The following is a 20,437-nucleotide window of genomic DNA, read 5'->3' as shown; positions in this document are numbered from 1 at the left end:
GTAGCTAACATTACTAAATATCTTTTATGTGCCAGCAACTGGTATCAGTACTTTTAGGATATTGTCTCACTTAATTCTTACAACTCAATAAAACAGGCTCTATGAAAAATTAAAATTTATCTTCAAAATGTTTTTTAAAAGGAGATGTTTTTATACTCTTTCCTAGTCTGTGCAATGGATCTCATTTAATAATAACATTTTATGTCTAGGCACCATTCTGGTCATCAGAAATACCAAGTAAACTCAAATAAGGTCCCTATTCTCATAGAACTATATCTATGGGGGTGAAGGACAGGTGGACAAATAAATAAATATGAAAATGTGCTATGATGAAAATATGAGGACAATGAGATCAGGAATAACTTGAGGGCTACTTTAGTTTGAATAACTAAAAAATGTCTCTGAGAAGGTAATATTTAGGTCAAAGCCTAAATTACAAGCATTTTTTTTAAAAGAGAGCGTGAGAGAGACAGACAGAGAATTTTTTTTTAATATTTAGTTTTTAGTTTTCGGTGGACACAACATCTTTGTTGGTATGTGGTGCTGAGGATCGAACCCCGGCCGCACGCATGCCAGGCGAGTGCGCTACCGCTTGAGCCACATCCCCAGCCCAACAAGCATTTTTTTTAAAGAGAGAATTTTTTAATATTTATTTGTTAGTTTTCGGTGGACACAACATCTTTATATTATTTTTATGTGGTGCTGAGGATGGAACCTAGCACCCTGCGCATGCCAGGCGAACGTGTTACCGCTTGAGCCACATCCCCAGCCCAAGCATTTTTTAATGAGTCAACTATATAGTTTATACCAAGGAATAATAATTTACCTATTAAAAATTAAAGTGATAACTGGGTTCAATCCTCAGTGATAATTTTAATTTTTCCATAAAAGAAAATTTTAAAATACCTAATAATGTAGAAGCAAATATTTAAAATAATTTTCCCTGTTTCATGTAATATTTCTATTTTCAGACACTATGCATATGAAGGAAATATAAGATTTATGTATACAATATTCATGAAATGACAATACTATTTGGAGTGCACACACACACACACACACACAAACTCACACGAATATAAAACTGATAAAATCAGAATAAGATGTGCAGATTGTATTTATGTTAGTTTCCTAGTTTTGACAACTGTATTATAGTTATGGAAGATATTACCTTTAGAGAAAACAGAATAAAAGAACCCCTGCATTATTTCTTCTAACTGCATGTAACTCTACAATGATCTGAAACAGTTGTAAAAGAAGCAGAAGATGACAACAATATCTGCAGCAGCAAATATCACATGCTTGCTTAGAAAACATCAGAACACTGAAAAACAAACCCTGCTGTCAACAAATTTCATGCATTACTCCATTTGATTTAAGAACTAGTTCTCACCACAAAGAATAAAACAGATTCTGAGGCTTATTAATAGAAAACTAAAAAATATGCCTTTTATATAAAACATCTTACAATCCTAACTGTAAATGTACGTTAACCATCATATTAAAACTTGAACTCAGGAAATATACATATTGTTAAAAAGGAAGCAAGTCTAATGCAATAATATAAAATGAGAATCTCAGGGTTTCAGTAGGTACTTTATAATAAACAATATTAAGAATATGTTCTTTTTGTCAGTCAGTGGCATACACCTATAATCCCAGGAATTTAGGAGGCTGAAGCAGGATGATTTCAAGTTTGAGGTCATCTTCAGTAATTTAGCAAGTTGCTAAGCAATGCCTTCTTAAAATTTAAAAAAATAAAAAGGACTGGGATGTAGTTTGGTGGCAAGGGGTCAATCCCTAACACCAAAATAATAATAATAATAATAACAACAACAATATGTTCTTTGGGGGTATAATATATGAAACTAGAAATTGAAATTTGAGACTAGAAATTAAAGATATTAATTTAATTTAAAAATGGAAATGGGGGCTGGGGCTGGGGCTCAGCGGTAGAGCACTTGCCTCACACATGTGAGACACTGGGTTCAATCTTCAGCACCACATAAAAAAATAAATAAGTAAACAAAATAAAGGTATTAAAAAGTGGAATTTTCTCCCAAGTATCTAAATGTAAAATCTACCCTTCCACATTTTTTAAAGTATAGAAGAAAAATGATTTGGGAAAAAAAGTTAAATAAACCTATAATATCCTTTTTCAAAGAATGCTGTCATATATTGACAAATTTGTGAAAAACAATCAAACTAGAAGGTGCCTTGCAGTATAATTTTCAGCAACAAATTGTTATACAAATTACTATGGTAGTCCTTCGTATCACTTGATTTTTAATAAATAACCAAGCATCAAGCACAGACTGATGTAGCATTAACTAAAGCTACTTAATCAGAGCAAGTCAGAGAGGTCTAATCCCACAGATAGAATAAGACTCAGATCCCACTCCTACTTACTATTGAGCACACAGTGCTCCTCCCATGCTATCCAACCTCTGTAATCTTCTGAGCTCCAAAATGAGAATCATGACACCTATGAACAAGTGCTCAGGGATGCTGATGCTTAATACTGCACTTAGTCTACCACAACCAAACAGATTCCAGAAGTTCTTGCTCAAGCAAGTGCCAAAATGAATCCTCAAGTCTTGTTGCTCTCCATTTTATTTCCAAATACTTGTATGAACATCATCAGAAGCTGAATTATTACTAGAACATTTAAAAACTAATGCATGAATCAGAGACATGGTAATTTTGTAGCAACAGTTGATTTGATGTTATTAAATGGATTAATATAGTACCAGACTAAACATCAATGCAAGTATTCCATAAGAATGCTACAACCCATAAAAGAATAAAATAGTAATAAACTATATGTATGATCACATCCTAGAACCATGTGTGAACTCATTTTGTTTCCTCCTCCTCCAGTAAAGACAATGTGCAGAACATACAAGGGAAAAGTGAAGATGCAGACAGATAAGACAAGAGTGGAAAAGAACAGAGCCACCTTAGGTCCAGATGCTAACACAGTTTCAGGTGTAACTCAGAGTCAGACTCTGTAAATTGTGAGAAACTATGGCAAAAAGGATGAGTTCTAGGACACTGACCACTAAATGCTACACAAATGAGAATCTACTTCATTCTTATGAGCCAAACAACATGAGTCATAAACTGTCAGAAGGTCTGTGTGTCAATTAGCCAACACTGGTTTAACTAGGCTTTGAGGGTGGGTAGTTGGCAGAGGCCAAGAGCTCAGTAGTGGCAGAACAGAGGCTATAGGACAGGAAACTTGTTTGTAAGAAAATTTAGTAGGGTAGGGGTCCCAAAGCAGGTCTAATAAATAGTTAATAGGGAGTACTCTAATGGTTAATATGATAAAACTTCCAAGTACGGTAGTAAGAGTCTTTCACATTCATCAATTTTGTTTAAAATATAATACAAATAGACTAAGAAGCTATATTTCTAAAGGTGGAAAAACATTTTTTGTGCATGGTTCTGGGGACTGAACCCAGGGCCTTGCACATGCCAGACAAGTGCTCTGCCACTGAGCTACATTCCCAACCTGGGGAAAAGGCTTTTAAATCTTCATTAATTAAAGTGACTTAAGCCTGCATTCTGGAGTTCATTTACTGTATATCCTAGGAGAAATAACTAAGAAAATAATAATAAAATATACATAAAGAAAAATTAAAGATATTTCAAGAATTCATCCTTAATAAATTTAGGATGTCTTAACAAACTGTCAACTCAAGTTTCAAAAGACTAACTTTTCACAAACCATATTAATTATCATGCTATATGTAGAAAATTTTTAGGTATGCTTATTTATCTAGGAATATAAGTGTACTATCTTCTATAATACTATGTGTGTTCTTTTATAAATATCTAGAACCACTCCAGAACATAGTAATTGCACACTCAAGATAGAAATGCAAAGTACCATGTAATATTAACATTTACCTTCTTATTCACTATATATTCTACCAATGCAGAAGCTCTAAAGATATAAGTATATATACCACTCATACTGCATTCTATCTTAAAGCTCTACAGTTCTTGATAAAAGAGATTAGTTTGGTTTTCTTAATTTTACATATAGTTATTAAAAACTTCTTTTTGCCCATTTTCTGGATATACTCTGACAACAAAGCCATTGTGGACATTTTTATATGACAACATTTTTGAGCAAAAATAATACCATAATTCAGTGCCTTTCCAGGGAAGTTCTTCATGCAGTAATGAGTCATTTTTCATTAGGAATGAAAGTTTCACTCTGCTGAGTAAATGTCTGTTCAAATGCAGACATCTCTTACACTGTCAGTTAACCTTACTATAACCTTTCTTTTCCCATTTTTAAAATCTACAAGCTCTTCTTACATAGATATGATTACAGTACCTGATAAGGAGCCCTGATGATAGAAAAGCACTTGCATGTTTATGATTTATTGTACATCTGTACTTGGAATAAAAAATGTCTTTGTTGGTAGTAAAATATAACTCCTCCTAGAGAGCATCTCATCATGCTCATAGCAATTTCCTAGTTTCTTGTTCAGCATAAACAGTGAACAGGCATGTGTACAAAATAACTTAAACTCAAAGTAATTCATTATAGCATTGTTTATAATAGCAGAATATGGGGAAATATTCAAAATGTACTTCAGTGGGGAATTAGTTAAGTAAATTGTGGTACATCCATATAGTGGAATACTATTCAACAATTAAAATGAAAAGGCTTTTTTTAAAAAAAAACTGCAACAATATCCAAGATATTTTTAAATTAAAAAATCAAGATATAAGATAGTACCTGTAGTATATTATCATTTGTGTAACAGGGGTGAATTTTCATTTACATACAATATAATATAGGTACATTATATGTATATTTTTATATGTTTAATATATACATACATATAAAACAATTTAGGATGTCTTAACAAACTGTCTTAACTAAATTTAGGATTACAAGATATTTAATCATTATTATTTGCCTTCAGGGAAGGGAAACTGGTGTTGGGGAGATAACAGAAAAACATTTTCACTATATATCTTTCTATTGTTTAATTAGGCACAAGCAACTATTATCTACTCAAAAATAATTAACCTTTTTAAAAAAATATTTATTTTTTAGTTTTAGGTGGACACATATCTTTATTTCATTTTTATGAGGTGCTGAGGATCAAACCCAGTGCCTCATGCATGCTAGAAGAGCACTCTACTACTGAGCCACAACCCCAGCCCCCCAAAATAATTTAACCTTTAAAACAATAGATAGGATAATAGTTACATGCAGAGGCTCTAAGAAGTGGGCTGAAGCACTAGCTCTACATTTACCAGTACTCCAAGCTCTAGTTTCCTCCTCTGTAAAATGAGGTAATAATAGTTACTATGAAAATTCAATCAAAACAATTAGCAAAGTGCTGGCAATTATTATTTAATGTTGTCTTTTATGTGGTATTGCAGATTTGAAAATCCCAAATTTATAGCCCTCACCAATCCCTTTTTCTCTTCTTATTTTCAGTTAGTGAAAAAATTTTGCTTGTCCTTCCAGAATGCATGGCATTCAGCCTTTTCCATACATTTTATAATCATTAAAGATTGGCCCAGACCCCAAAGAAACCACTACCTTCCATTAGAATGTAAACTGCATGCATGTAGAGGCCATATCTTTCTTTTATCCCAGTGCTCAACGCATTGCAGGTGCTTTACTAAACATATGTCAAATAAATAAGTGAATATCACAAAGATGGCTTCAAAAGATTTATGAATATTTCACAAACAACATTAAGCATAGGGGTCTTTTTAAATAAAAGTAGACCAAGTCATGAGCCTCCAAACAATGCAGAACTTGAACACTTTGGGAAGACACTCAGTATGTCACAGAATCTAAACATTATGACTGCCCAGTGATCAGGTGAGAATCCTTCAGAAATGGCCAAATAAGCATCTCTAGAGAATAGGCAGAAACCTTATCTGGTAACACAGAGACAAGAAATCATGAGCAATGACATATTTCCAACTAAGCCTTTGGAAGCAAACAAACAAAATATCTTAAGGGATCTTTTTTAAGAATTTCTTTTTTAGTTATAGATGGACCCAATATCTTTATTTTGCTTATTTATTTTTTTTATGTGGTGCTGAGGATTGAACCCAGTGTCTCACACATGCTAGGCAAGCTCCATTATCACTGAGCCACAACTCCAGCCCCTTAAGGGATCTTTTAAAGATACAAAATACACCCTTCAATCTCCTGGATGACTACACATTCTAACACACTGAACTGATAATTAGTGTCTGAAATTCATGCAGACTGGGACTGGGGTTGTGGCTCAGAGGTAGAATGCTCGCCTAGCATGCATGAGGCACTAGTTTGATCCTCAGCACCACAAAAAAATAAAAATATTTTTAAAAATTCATGCAGACTGAACAACATGGACAAGTACAAAAAATGAATTGGACATAACTTTTTATGTTCATATATGAGTACACAACCAGTGAAACTCCACATCATGTACAACCACAAGAATGGGATCCTAATTAGAATAAGTTATACTCCATGTATGTATAATATGCCAAACTGTACTCTACTGTCATGTATATCTTAAAAAAACAAAATTTAAAAATTAAAAAATGAAAATTAATACTCAGGGCTTGGTTTGTGGTTCAGCAGTAGAGTGCTCGTCTAGCACATGCAAGGCACCGGGTTCAATCCTCAGCACCACATAAAAATAAATAAATAAAATAAAGGTATTGTGTCCAACTGCAACTAAAAATTTATTTATTTTTTTTTAGGCTTTGTTTTCCAACTTTATTGAAGTATAATTGATGAATAAAAATTGTACACATTTAGAGATGGGTTGTGGCTCAGTGGTAAAGCACTCGGTTCAATCCTCAGCACCACATAAAATAAACAAATAAAATAAAGGTATTGTGTCTGACTACCACTAAGAAATTAAAAAAAAAGAAATTGTATACATTTAAAGTATGCAACATTGCAACGTGATGTTTAATTCACATATACACTATAATACAAATATATTATAAAATAATTACCACTATCAAGCTATTTAACATACTTATTATCTCACTATTTTTTTCCTTTCCCAAATTTTATTTTAAAGTTTTAAAATTACAACAGTGAATGTTTTCCCAGCACAAATAACACTTGTTTAAAAAAAAAATGTGGAAAAAAGGGGGGATGCACAAGTGCGTAATTTTCCTATTTTATTAAAAATAAGAATAAGACAACTGTACAGACTTATCTTCCCAGCCCCTGGTGTGAAACATTAAGTACTAGCCCAAGACAGGCATATAGACACGTACACACGTGCACAGCACATGCACATAGCTGTCTAACGCTACTTGGCAAATTCAAAATGAACTACATTCTCTTACTACCCACTCCTGGCTTGCGCACACTCCCTCCCCTCTCCGTCCACAACTACTTATAAAAGACTCAGAAGTAGAAAAGAGATCTGGAGGTTTTCAAATGGCTAGTGAGACCAAGTAAAAAAAAACACTAATACTCAATTCTACCTTAAATCTTGTCAGTTCTCAATTCTCTTATTTCCATTATCCCATATATAAATAAGTTCATACTTTGTTGCACTTTATACAGAGCTCTGATACCACATTTATCATGCTTTATCATAATTACTTAAATGCAATTCCCACCAGATTCTCATGAGACAAAGCTGACATTAATTCTTCAATTCATCTTTACAATTAATTGTATCTTGAGTGCTATCATAATACATATAACAGGTATTCAATGTTTTGGGAAAGGAGAAAAGGGAGGTGGGGAGAAGGAAAGGAAGAGAAAGAGTAATCTAATGATACAAATAAGCCAAAAATTAGCAGGTAACTAGTAGAAAACATCCATTGATAAAAGGAAAATAAGTTAAATGAAAATCAACATTCAGATAATTCAGAATTTTTATATTAATATGAATGTAATAATAGAGACAATGACCACTAGCACTCTACAAATAAGCTTATAAAGCAAGAAGCTTCATAAGTGTTTTCATACACTGTGTGTAGAAGCACAGAAGTGATTAAAAAAAGGGAGGGGGAAGGAATGTGAAGAGAAAAAGAAGAGAACTGCACCATAACCCAGCTAGGTATCTTCTGAGAAGTGGCAAATACTTCAAAATTACTTCCTCTGTGGTCAATGTTGTTAATACAGGCAGATGTTTATCAATAGGGGAAAAAAGAAAAATATTAAATATTCTCAACAGAAAGTCTTTGTCATAGGGCTGGGGATGTGGCTAAAGCGGTAGGGCGCTGGCCTGGCATGCGTGGGGCCAGGGTTCAATCCTCAGCACCACATACAAAGATGTTGTGTCCGCCAAGAACTAAAAAATAAATATTTAAAAAAAATTCTCTCTCTCTCTCTCTGTCTCTCTTTAAAAAAAAAAAGTCTTTGTCATATTTCCACTCTGTTGATGTGATTCTAAAATGTTCCAACATACAGTGATAAATTCATTTGTTCAGTATTTGCATCACATATCCAAATATTTGATAAACATTATTTTAACATTAAAAATAACTATTTATATTGCACACTATTCAGGCTGGAGTTAGAAGAAAAGATTATTCCATGGAAGCTGAGGAAGATTTTTTTTAGCAGAAACAGAGAAGCTGTTTGTTCTTCACAATCACCAAGGACTTTTCTCACTCTCAATGAACTTAAAGATATTCCTCATATTCTCTAATGCCAACTCCTAGGCTGCATAGAAGTTTGAGGAATAAAAATTTAACCCATCATAAAAATAAATGATTTGGGCTCTTTAAATGAAAAATATATTAAAGAATTCTAAAGGTTCTATAAAATTTGTATCTATCACACCAAGGAAATGCTTCCAGCATGATGACTTTCTCTTTCATAATACCAAATCAAAGTTTTAACAGCACCCACATTGAGCTCAGTTTCATACCAGAAAATAGATTTCTCCATTAACTTAAGAAAAGAGACTAAACACTTAGCATCTGAAAAACTTCAGAAGGAAAACCATCCTGAAAGAGAACTCTGACCCTAAAGCATAAGTCCATGTCAAACAGAAGATAGGAAAATTCTCCTATTTTATTAATATATTGGCTTGACAACTCACATCAATTCAAAGGCATTTCATCTACAGGAGCAACTGTTTGAAAGTAAAATGCATTAAATCTTGTTTCATGAGACCTATAAGAATTTTTTGAACTCTTAGTGGTTTGCACTTAATGCTTTATTTTAAAATCAGATTTAATCATTTCATATAACCAGTAGTTCTTCAGGAAGATGGATTTCATTTTACCTGTACATCTATTATCCCTGGTCAGAAATGCAATGAATTGTGATGCCATTTGAAGCATTAATACAGCACTCTACAATCCAATTAGTAAGTGACTCTGAAAACACAATTTTCCAAAATGACTATAGTGCTCCCACTTCCTACTCTTAAATATCTAAGACACTAATTGAATGTCTATACTATTTTATTTATAGATCATTCTCAAATAATCTCATAATAAAACTACCAGTTTTCAATTCCTACTTCCACAAAAGCTCTTTGGTGGCTCTTTGTTAAAGACTTTAACAGAGCTGTAGTTTTTAAAAAATCAATTTGATCAATAAAATAAAAAGCATTTTCTATGATACTCAGAAATATCTATAGTATAAATGTATTAATAATAGTAGCAGATACAAAACTTAAAAATAACTGTAACTCAAAGTAAATGTTTGTGTATAAGAATTATGTGCTCAAGGTATAGATTTACCTTGTGAATTATCTGGAAAAAAATGTATGTGTAGGTTGTGTGTGTATGTACACATACCCACACAGTCAGACAGTTTTCATCAACAGTTTTCACAGCTTTCTGGGAAGTATATTTGGGAATATAAAGCCAATCATATAAATCACTACAGCGAAACCTAGAGTAGAGAAGAAGTTCATCATTGCATCAGTATTGGAAAGGTGGCTTGCAAATCTAGGAATTCAGGAACTGGAAAGAGTTTTTGAGGACATGAGGTACAGCATGGAACTTCTTTCACAGAAGATCTGACAGATGGTGACATGGACACTGTTTAAAGTTTTCCAATGATAGGAAACCCATTCCTTACTTTCTCCAAGAAGCTCATTTCATTGGACACTAGTGACAGAATGTTTCTCCTCAAAATGAATGAAAATTATCTCCTTTATAAATCTTCCTGCAGATTCTGTCTAGTTGTGTTCTTCTTACCAAAATGTCTAGTCCTTCTTTAGCAAAGCTTAGTCTTCCAGTAATTTTTTAAAAAATGAATTATGTCTCCTTGGTCATATTTGCTAAAAGATACTCATCTTTTCTACATCCTCAACACCATCAGCTTTTCTTCTATCATTTAAAGTTTCACTAACCCTTCACCAATCTAGTACTCAGGTGAAATTTAGTTTGTCAATATATCTACTGAAAAAGAGAAAATCATATTCTAAAATTATTATCAATATTTACTAACTAGGAAGCAGATTGTGATAAAGGATCAAACTCAATAACCTTTTGCTTCTTAGAGAGCATGTTTTGATGTGCACTATGGAAATAGACAGAGGAATAAAAAATATAGATCCATGCTATCCAAAGACAATGATAAGAAAAATGGGGGGAAGGTTGTAAAACAGCCTCATCAGTCCATTCATTCTGAAAGAAGTTAATGGCTCTCTATGCTAACCAACAAACTAAATTATCTGAAATAATAATAATGCTAATGTAATATGACCCAAATTTTCTAAATTTGCAACAAGTCTAGTTATATAAAGAGTATTCATATCCTTTAAAATAAGTTATTTTTAATCTCATATAAAGAATCAAATGAAATAAAAAATATACTACAATTAAGACTTTAGTTTCCCTGGAGATTATAGCAATGAGACATTTTAAGCATTCTGGGAATGAAACATTTGATACAATTAAGGAAATCATATTGAAAAAATTAGTCTGTAAAACAGAGATAATATGGGACTAAGGAATGGCTTGTTAATAACTCATTCAATTCTGAGTATAATAAATATAGCTAATACAACTTCAATTCACTGGTGACTGAGCTCAAAAAGCTAAAATACTGCCACTCAATCTGCTTCAAGAATCCAGATCTAATCAGTACAATCACTAGCCTGTTATGTTTTCTGAATCACAGAATTATTTTAAGCTGAAAAAAATTTAGATTGGGGTAGGGGAGAGCTAATAAGTGGTAGAGCCAGAACTCAAGATCAAAATCCAGAAATTTGTCTATTATACTTGAACAACTCAACAAATATTTAAAAACAGCTCTCCTACCCACCTTCCCAGTTCTAACCAATCTTCTTTTCAAATGACTTATCAACAATTCTTAAAGTAGGGAGGATTCCAGAAAAAAAAATTGCAACATAAGTGACCTTTGGAACTGCAAACATGATCTTTTGTGTCTGAAGAGCCAGCTTAGGGTGCCTTAAGGATGCAGGAAGGTTGGCTACCCCAACAAGACTAAAATTCCTGAGGACCACTCCTCAATCCTGAGTTATTCTAAATAAGGGAAAGCAAGAGGGACCTGAAACACAGACTTTGAGAAAAGCCAAACATTGAGTGACTATAGGAAAAGATCAGAAGGAACACTATGACTATGCCTATGTCCACATCAGAAGTACCAAGGACAAACCTCTGGCTTAGGGTCCTTCTCCAAGAGCTCTCTCCACTCTGCCTCAGCCAACCAGATGGGTCTTTCCTGTGACTAACTAATCTCTGAGCAACAGGAGATAGATCCTCTCAGACAAACTGTACACCACAGAGGGAGCTCTCCCTGAGTTAACAGTTACTAGACCAAAGTAAATAGGTAAATAGCCTTGGTCATTATTAATGTAGCAAGAAGCTATATAAAGAGAATCAAAAGGGCAACTGCTAGAAGAAAACAGTCCCAACACTCTAACATGTTGGTCCAAGAACTGACTTCCTTAACAAGACTCCTAAAGCATAAGAAATAAAATCAAAAATCACTAAGTGAGATGACATCAAATTAAAAAGCTTCTTCACAGTAAAGGAAACAATTAAGATCATAAAGAGAGAGCCTACAGAATGGGAGAAAATCTTTGCCACCTGCTCCTCAGATAGGGCATTAATACCCAGGATATACAAAGAACTCAAAAAACACCAAAAAAGAAATAAAGAAAGAAAAATCCAATTAATAAATGGCCAAAGGAACTAAACAGACACTTCTCAAAAGAAGAAATACAAATGGTCAACAAATACAACAAAAACATCTCTAGCAATTAGAGAATTACAAATTAAAACTACATTGAGGGCTGGGACTGGGGCTCAGTGGTAGAGCACTTGCCTGGCACATATGACACAGGGTTCAATCCTCAGCACCACATAAAATAAATAAATAAAATAAAGGTACTGTGTCCATCTATAACTAAAAAAATATTTTTTAAAAAAACTACATTGAGGGTGGCTGGGATTGTGGCTCAGCGGTAGAATGCTCACCTAGCACATGCAAGGCCCTGGGTTTGATCCTCAGCACCACATACAAATAAATAAAACAAAGTCATCCAGGAGATTGAAGGGTGTATTTTGTATCTTTAAAAGATCCCTTAAGGGGCTGGGGTTGTGGCTCAGTGATAATGGAGCTTGCCTAGCATGTGTGAGACACTGGGTTCAATCCTCAGCACCACATAAAAAAAATAAATAAGCAAAATAAAGATATTGGGTCCATCTATAACTAAAAAAGAAATTCTTAAAAAAGATCCCTTAAGATATTTTGTTTGTCCAACTACAACTAAAAAAAACTACATTGAGATTTCATCACACTCCAGTTAGAAAGGCAATTATCAAGAATACAAATAACAATAAATATTAGCAACAATGTAGGGAAAATAGTATACTTGTACAGTGCTGGTGGGATCCCAAATTAGTAACTATTATGGAAAGCGGTATGGAGATTCCTCAGAAAATTGGAATGGAGCCACCATTTGACTCAACTATCCTACTCCTTGGTTTATACCCAAAGGATTTAAAATCAGCTTACTGATGTGTCCAATGCATTCTACTGCCATATGTAACTAAATAGAACAAATAATAATAATAATAAAGTTGAACCCACACACAAAAAAAGAATACAAGTAATATCAAATGTAGGAAAGGATATGAGGGAAAAGGATCTATCTCCTGTTGCTCAGAAATTAGGTAGTCACAGGAAAGACCTGTCTGGTTGGCTGAGGCAGAGTGGAGAAAGCTGTTGGAGAAGGACCCTGAGCCAGAGGTTTGTCCTTGGTACTTCTGATGTGGACATAGTCATAATCTCCCTTCTGATACAAATTACTGGAACCACTCTGGAAAGAAGTATGAAAATTCCTCAGAAAACTAAGACAGAAAAAAAAAGCTAGGAAAGGAACCACCATATGACCTAGCTATCCTCCTCTCCTCAATACATATCCAAAGGATGTACAATAACATACTATAGTGATGCAGCCACATCAATGTTCATAACAGTACAATTCACAACAGTCAAGTTATGGAGCCAACCTAGGTGTCCTTCCCAAGGATGAATGGAAAATGTGAGATATATACACACACACACACACACACACACAGTGGAATATTACTCAGCCATAAATAAAAATGACTTTATGGTATTTGCCAGTAAATGAATGGAATTGGAAAGTATCATGCTAAGTGAAATAAGCCAGTCCCCAAAAGTTTTCTATGGAAGCTAACCAATATAAGGGGATGTGGGATTAAAATATGATAATAGAGGAAATATTAATGGAGTAGACAAAAGGGAATAAAGGGAGGGATGGAAGGATGGAAGGACGCAATAGGGAAAGGCAGTGGAATGAATCTGACCTAACTTTCCTAGGTACATACATGAATATACCACAGTGAATCTCACCATCATGTATATCCATAAGACACTAATTTATTTTTTAAAAAGCTATAATAGCAGGCTGGAGCTGTAGCTCAGGTAGAGCACCCATCTCGCACATACTGTAAGGCACTGGGTTTGATCTTCAGCACCACATAAAAATAAATAAAGATATTGTGCCCATCTACAACTAAAAAATATTTTTTAAAAAAAGCTATAATCGCAGAAATATCAGTAGAGGGAAAGGAATTGGGAGGTAAGAGGGGAGGGAAAGGGAAGTATTGGGGACTGAATTAGAACAAATTATATTCCATGCTTTTATAATTGTGTCAAAATAAATACTATTCTCATAGATATCTAAAAAAGAACCAATGGAAAAAAAACAACCAAAAAAAAAGGAAGGAAGAAAGAAAGATATAAAAAAAAAGAAAAACATTTTCCAAAATCTCAGCCTGTTAAGAGATGAACTCCCTAGAGCAGATGGAAGAAACTCTATGTTAGATTTGTTAACAGCAAACAAACTTGAGAGAATGCAAGTAATATAAGAACCCAAGCCTCAGACACGCAGCCTTTGGTAAATGGTAAATGGATTCTCTCCCAGCAAGCTGTCACTGCACATGAGCATTCTACCATAATAATGACAAAGTAACAGAGTAGAACTTTCAATTACCAGCATCTCAACCTTGCAGACTGGATAAACATTTTCTATAAGGCTTTTTTCTATGATCCTTGAATTAATATGTGAGTCCAAATGACCAGTTTTTTCAAATAACTATCAGATTATGTTAAAAATGCTGGATCACAAGCAAATATTTTATATATACAATGTAAAAGGGAAGAAACAATATTCTTGAACTTTGCTGGTACATCATAGGCACCCAATAAATATTTGTTGAATAATTGCTTATAAAAGTTAACATTATTAAATTCAAATTTAAAAGTAAGACAAATGGTAACAATGTTTTCAAACTAACTTAATCAATAGAAAAATTGTTTTTCTTACTTAATTCCTTATGTACTACCACATTTGGACTGATATTCAGACTGACAAGGTCAATGGTTATTAAGAAAGATAATTATATGTAGTCCATTATATGTAAAAAGGATATTTTAATTATTAAAGTCACTGCCTTTCACCTTATAAACCTTTCTTAAATAAAACAAATTCAGGTCAATAAAACTACAGAAAGTTATGATTAGTTTCTTATGAACTCTACAATTCACTTTAGTTAATAAACTAAGAATAGATATATTAATGTAGTTTAACAATAAGTTTCCCATTCTTCACATTCTAGAGCCCTAAAACAAGTCTAAGCACAACACAATCTGCCCGGCTGGAATTCAGAAGGAATAGAAACACATTCTAAAGCATACCAATTTATCGATGCCAAAAAGGCAGCAATTAATTTTACATCCTGTAAAATTTTAAGCCTCCACTAAAAAACAGAGAAATTATTTCTCAGTACCTAGCAACTATGAGTGTTTGAAATACTACATAGGATCACTGGATGGATAAGAGTACATAGAAAATGTCTCCAGAGATCACAGTTTCTCTCTCAGAAGTCACATCTCAAAGTCTTTTAAGGATGAGATTCTACAAGTTCACACTGCATGGCAGACACTGTCAGAAAAAAAAGCCTTCCTCAATCTCCCTTAAAGCAGCATAAGCTCTTTTCTTCTAGCTTCAAGGAGACACAAAGATGACTTGAGTATGACCTTTTGTATCATAACTTTTTAAGTTTTTTTTTTAATCAGAAGTCACACTACTGAATTATCTTCTACCTACTATCATTACCTCTTGATTTGCTGATGTCACAAAACATTTTTAAAGAAAATATAGGTAGTTATCTGGTCTTTGCATGGAAAAGACATCTAAGTATAAAAACAGTAAATCACAAAGAAAAATATTAGGTAGACAATATTAAATTGTTTTAATTTCTATAAATCAAAACTATATTAGGAGCTAGGGGTATGGCTCAATATCAGATTGTGGTATCAGACCAGATTCAATGAATTAAATGATAGGACAATTGTGGGGGAAATATCCCATCTGATAAGGGTTAATATATTTACTATATCAAACCACAAACCAATATGTGTCTAAGACAGTGCTCCCAGCATTCCCCTCTTCCTCCATATAAGAATGTGCAGTGAATGGGTTGGAGCAAATGATATCATATGCATATATGAATATGTCACAAGGAATCCCAGTATTATGTATAATTATAATGCATTAATAAAAACATTTTTAAAAGAATATGAAATGTCCCTATAGAAAAGAGGTTATAGCTTCTCATTCCCAGCTTTGAGCCTCTTGTCATTGGCCTTAGCCCTTTTCCCCCTACCTGGATGTCCTCTTTCTTCCAAGCCATGTTTGACTAAAAGTTCAGATAAACAGGAAGTCAGCCTAGTCTAGATTTCAGGTTTTCCCCAGGACTCAGCCTCTGAAACACTGTTTTGTACCTCACTCAGTAGCCTGCAGGCAAGTAACAACTTGCCCCTAGCTCCAGGGATACATTATCCAACTAATTATAGCCAAAGCCCAGCATACTCATTTCTTGCCTGGACTGGAGAAGACAAAAAGTAAATGAATAACTAATAAGAAAAAAACAGAAAGGATGGTGAATAGGTACTAGGTACAGTTGGATAGGAGGAATAACTTCTAATGTTCTATATAGCACAGTAGGATAATTATTTTGACAAGTTAATTTAGACATTTCAAAATTATTAGTAGAAAGGATTTTGAATGTCCCTGACACAAAGAAATGGTATATGTCTGAGTGATAGATATATCAATTACCTGAACTGATTATTACACATTGTATACATGTATTGAAATGTCAAAATGTACCACATAAATACGTACATTACTATGAGTCAATAAAAATATTTTTTAAAAACTGAGACTCCAATAGAGAGAGTCTGTACATGCACAGAAAAGCTAATGCACAGCTAATAATAAGGGTTATTCTATGTAAAAATATAATAATAATAGTAGATATGAGTTAAAAGAAGGAGGTGACATTTTTACCTGTAAAAGTAACAAAAATGTTTTAAAAAATGTTAATTAGGCACGGTTTAACTGATGGTAGGATGTAAACTGTATCTCTTTCTAGAGCAGTATAGCAATGTTTTAAGAGCATTAACATTCCTGTCCCTTGGTTCTGTGCTTTCATTTTTAGAAACTAATCTTAAGTAATCAAAAATGTAATGAAAATATTTAAGTATAAAAATATTCATCACTACATTTGGTCTTCAAGTATAAATATTCAACAGTAAGTAAATAGCATATAAATTATGTTTCATCCATAGTGTGAATTATTATGGAACTAATAAAAATGACATAAGAGCTGGCCCTTACATAGTACTGACCAGGGACCATTCATTGTCCTAAATAGTTCACATGTATTAACTCATTTGCTCCTTAAAACAAGATAACATGGTGGCACATGCCTGTTACCCCAGCTAATTGGGAGGTTGAGGCAGGAAGATCGTAAGTTCAAGGTCAGTTTGGGCAACTTAGCAAGACCCTGTCTCAAATTAAAATACAAAAGAGTTGGGGAATGTACCTTGGTGGTAAAGTGCCCTTAGGTTCCCCCCAGTGGGGGAGGAGGGTACCTAAAAGATGAGAAATCTGAGGCCCAGAGAAGGTGATTGGCTCAAAGTTACAATGAGACAGACTTTCACATCCTTAGCTGAACATCCAAAAAGCTATGAAAACAGTGCTTTCATAAATTTGTGGCAAGTTAAATTGCTGGCAAATCTTGATCTGAATTGTTGTGAAACGATCATCTTTATTGCAGTTAGAGTGGAATTCAATTTACTTAAGAAAAGTTAATGTGTTTCATGACATGCAGGGTGTTATAACAGATCCCATTAGAAGTGATACAGTTATCTTATACCATGTTATCTTTCTGTAAACTAAAAAATTATCTAGGCCCCCAAATTTCAGATAAGGAATTCTGTTGAAGCTGGAATTCAGGTTTAAGTGATCTGTCTGCCTCTGGAGGCTGTGCTCCTAATCACTGTGTGATATTTTCAGAGGCTGTTCAATGACATGGGAAAATGCTCTTAATTCAAACACTTAACTACATACAATGTGTCAGACACATGGACAAATTTTAAGTTGCAATTGTGATGAATGGTACAAAGGAGAGATAAGTGGTGTCAGAAGAGCCTATATTAAGATCCTATATTAAGGAAGCTAGACAAAATAGTCAGAGGCAATTTCCTGAGCAAACATTTGACTTGATCAATGAAGGATGCACAAGAGTTAACTAAAGAGAGGAGGGCAGAACAAACCCAGGAGGGAGAAGACCATATGCAAAAATTCTGTAATAGGAGGGAAAATAGTGACAAATGACTGAAAAAGAGCCAATGTAGAATAACCGCTTGTCACAGTTTGCTTGAGGGATAGTCCCAGGTTAAGCCTTTTGTTCCAGTATAAATAATAGCACTCTTTTTCTCGTAAAAATATCTCGTTCTGGATCATAAAATATATAGTCACCCAAATTTTAGGTGACTAATAAGAGTTGTGCCTTTATCCTAAGGATAATGAGAAGCCATGATGGATTTTAAGCTGGGAGGTGGGGGAGCAAAGTTATATAGCATAATAGAAGTTTAATTTTTAAAACATTACTCCTGCTACATTGCAAAGAAGAGATGGGAATATTTAAAAGACAGGTGAATGCCTTCAGGAAAGTTGGGCTGCTACTATAGGAAACAGAGCAAGAGATAATGGTAGCTTGGTCTAAGGTGATAAAGGAAGAGACCGAAATGAGCAGTTGGATTTGATATTGTGTGCAGACAAAATATCACAAACTGATTACTATTTGGATATAGAAGGAGGAGTGGTTGGTACTAAGGATGAGGCCATGATTTCTGGCTTACAAACTAGTAAACCGGATTCATTGAGATAAGAACACTGACACTTACATGGGCTAAAATGTATGTGTGTGTGTGTGTGTGTGTGTGTGTGTGTGTGTGTGAGAGAGAGAGAGAGAGAGAGAGAGAGATCCCAATTTGAAGGCACAGACCTGGAGAAAGAAAGGAAAGCTTAGGTTCAAACCCTGTTGATGTTTCTTTTCATTCACAGAAACTTTGCCCTATGCATGGCCTTCCAGGATTCTGGCTGGATACTGAAACTGTTAAGTGGTCAGAAAGAATAGGAGGTAGGTCCTGCTTAGCTGGTGATGGGGGACCAGGATCATCTGACCACCGTAAACATGCAAATATTCCCTACGATTAACTGTGCTTTACATTTACCATAGTTCACAAAATAGTTTCTCATATAATGTCATTTAAGCCTAACTTTTGTGAGAAATTATAATCTGCATTTAGGAAACTGAGGCAAATGCCTGAATTACCTCTCCACGGAACCATCTTATCTCCTATGCGCATCCACTGTGTGCAGGAACTATATAAAGTGCTGTAAGAAATAGCTACCATATAATGTGGCCCTACTAGGTGCCTACTAGGCTCTAGGAGATTCAAGAGAAAAAGGGAAAGAAAAGCCACTTCAGAACTTCTAAGGATGTGTGACTTTTCCCACACACTTACCCTATATTAAGTTCGCTTTTAAACTTTCAAAGAGGTTCACGTCCCAAGGTGGGGTGGAGGTGAGAAGGTGTAGATGAACGGGGGCAGTCAGGGACCACCCCAAACACCGGACCCGAGTAAAATGGGGTTCCAACCGCTCGGCCCCAGGAGACACTAAGGGGTCCGCGGGCCCGGGTCCGGTTCCTCCGCAGCTGGGACCGCCAGTGGATCGGCAGCCGGAGGCCCAGAGGCCCGTTTGCCCCGTGCGTTGCCATAGCGACGGCCCGGGCCGGCCACCGCCCGGGACGCACGCTCGCTCCCTGCGTGGCGACCCAAGTGGTCACTCACCCCGGCCGCTGGCGGGCTGGGACCCGACAGGCGCGCACCCTTCGCGCCGCTTGTCGCCGAGCCCAGAATTCCGCACCTGCACAAACCAACTTTTCTGCCAGCGGAGAAGCCGCGGGGAGGTGGACGGGGGCCGCACGGGGGCAAAGCGCGGCGGCCGCAGCGAAACCCCTCTCCCCGCTGCGGGGCTGGCGAAGGGACCCCGTCCGCACACCGGCGACCGCGTGCTCGGGTGCAGTCCGAGGCGTCCCGCAGGCAGATCCCCTTAGGGGGCCGATGTAAGAAAAAGCAGCCACATGTTACATAAAACGAAAGCTTTATAACAGTGACGTCACGGTAGTGAGGGGGTGTCCTGGCTAATATTGTCATTCAGGGCAGAGGCCTGGATGTCCAGCCCGTTGGAGCTGGGGCTGTAAGCCATGCACTGCGGTGGGTGCCGAGCTGACCTAAAAAAGAAAACGTTCTCACTGCGGGGTGGTGGGGGTTGGGGGTTTTGTTCCCACAAAAGGGCTGAAAGGCTCCTCACAGATCAAATGCCAAATCCCAGGAACAGGTTTTAGCCACAAACGTCTGTGGGACCGTCCAAATGCATGACATCTACACTAGAGACTAGAAATATGGGCTCCAGCTGTATGCTAATATAACCACCGACCTGAACTGGGAATGGCTTCTGTGGATCTGGGCTTTGCCCTCTAGCAGCTGCGGGGAAGAAATTCGGCTCTCTTTATACTAACCTAATTATTTGAAGCAATTGTT

The 20,437-nt window shown here is 35.5% G+C and overlaps 1 protein-coding gene across 2 annotated transcripts in view; it reads right to left on the bottom strand.

The window, feature by feature from the left end:
• The window catches only part of Stk33 (serine/threonine kinase 33), a 169,907-nt gene extending 149,900 nt beyond the window's left edge, over positions 1-20,007 (bottom strand). Inside the window, exon 1 of one of the 2 annotated variants that reach the window (XM_040284801.2) lies at positions 19,685-20,007. The gene's annotated coding sequence lies outside the window, so the exon portion shown is untranslated. The other variant, XM_021727408.3, reaches the window with a different exon arrangement.
• Positions 20,008-20,437: the final 430 nt, after the last annotated feature.

The sequence above is a fragment of the Ictidomys tridecemlineatus genome, chromosome 4 (genome assembly GCF_052094955.1).
Source record: "Ictidomys tridecemlineatus isolate mIctTri1 chromosome 4, mIctTri1.hap1, whole genome shotgun sequence".
NCBI lineage: Eukaryota > Metazoa > Chordata > Mammalia > Rodentia > Sciuridae > Ictidomys > Ictidomys tridecemlineatus.
Note: the sequence above shows the minus strand (reverse complement) of the source record. Positions and strands in the feature narration are given on the sequence as shown.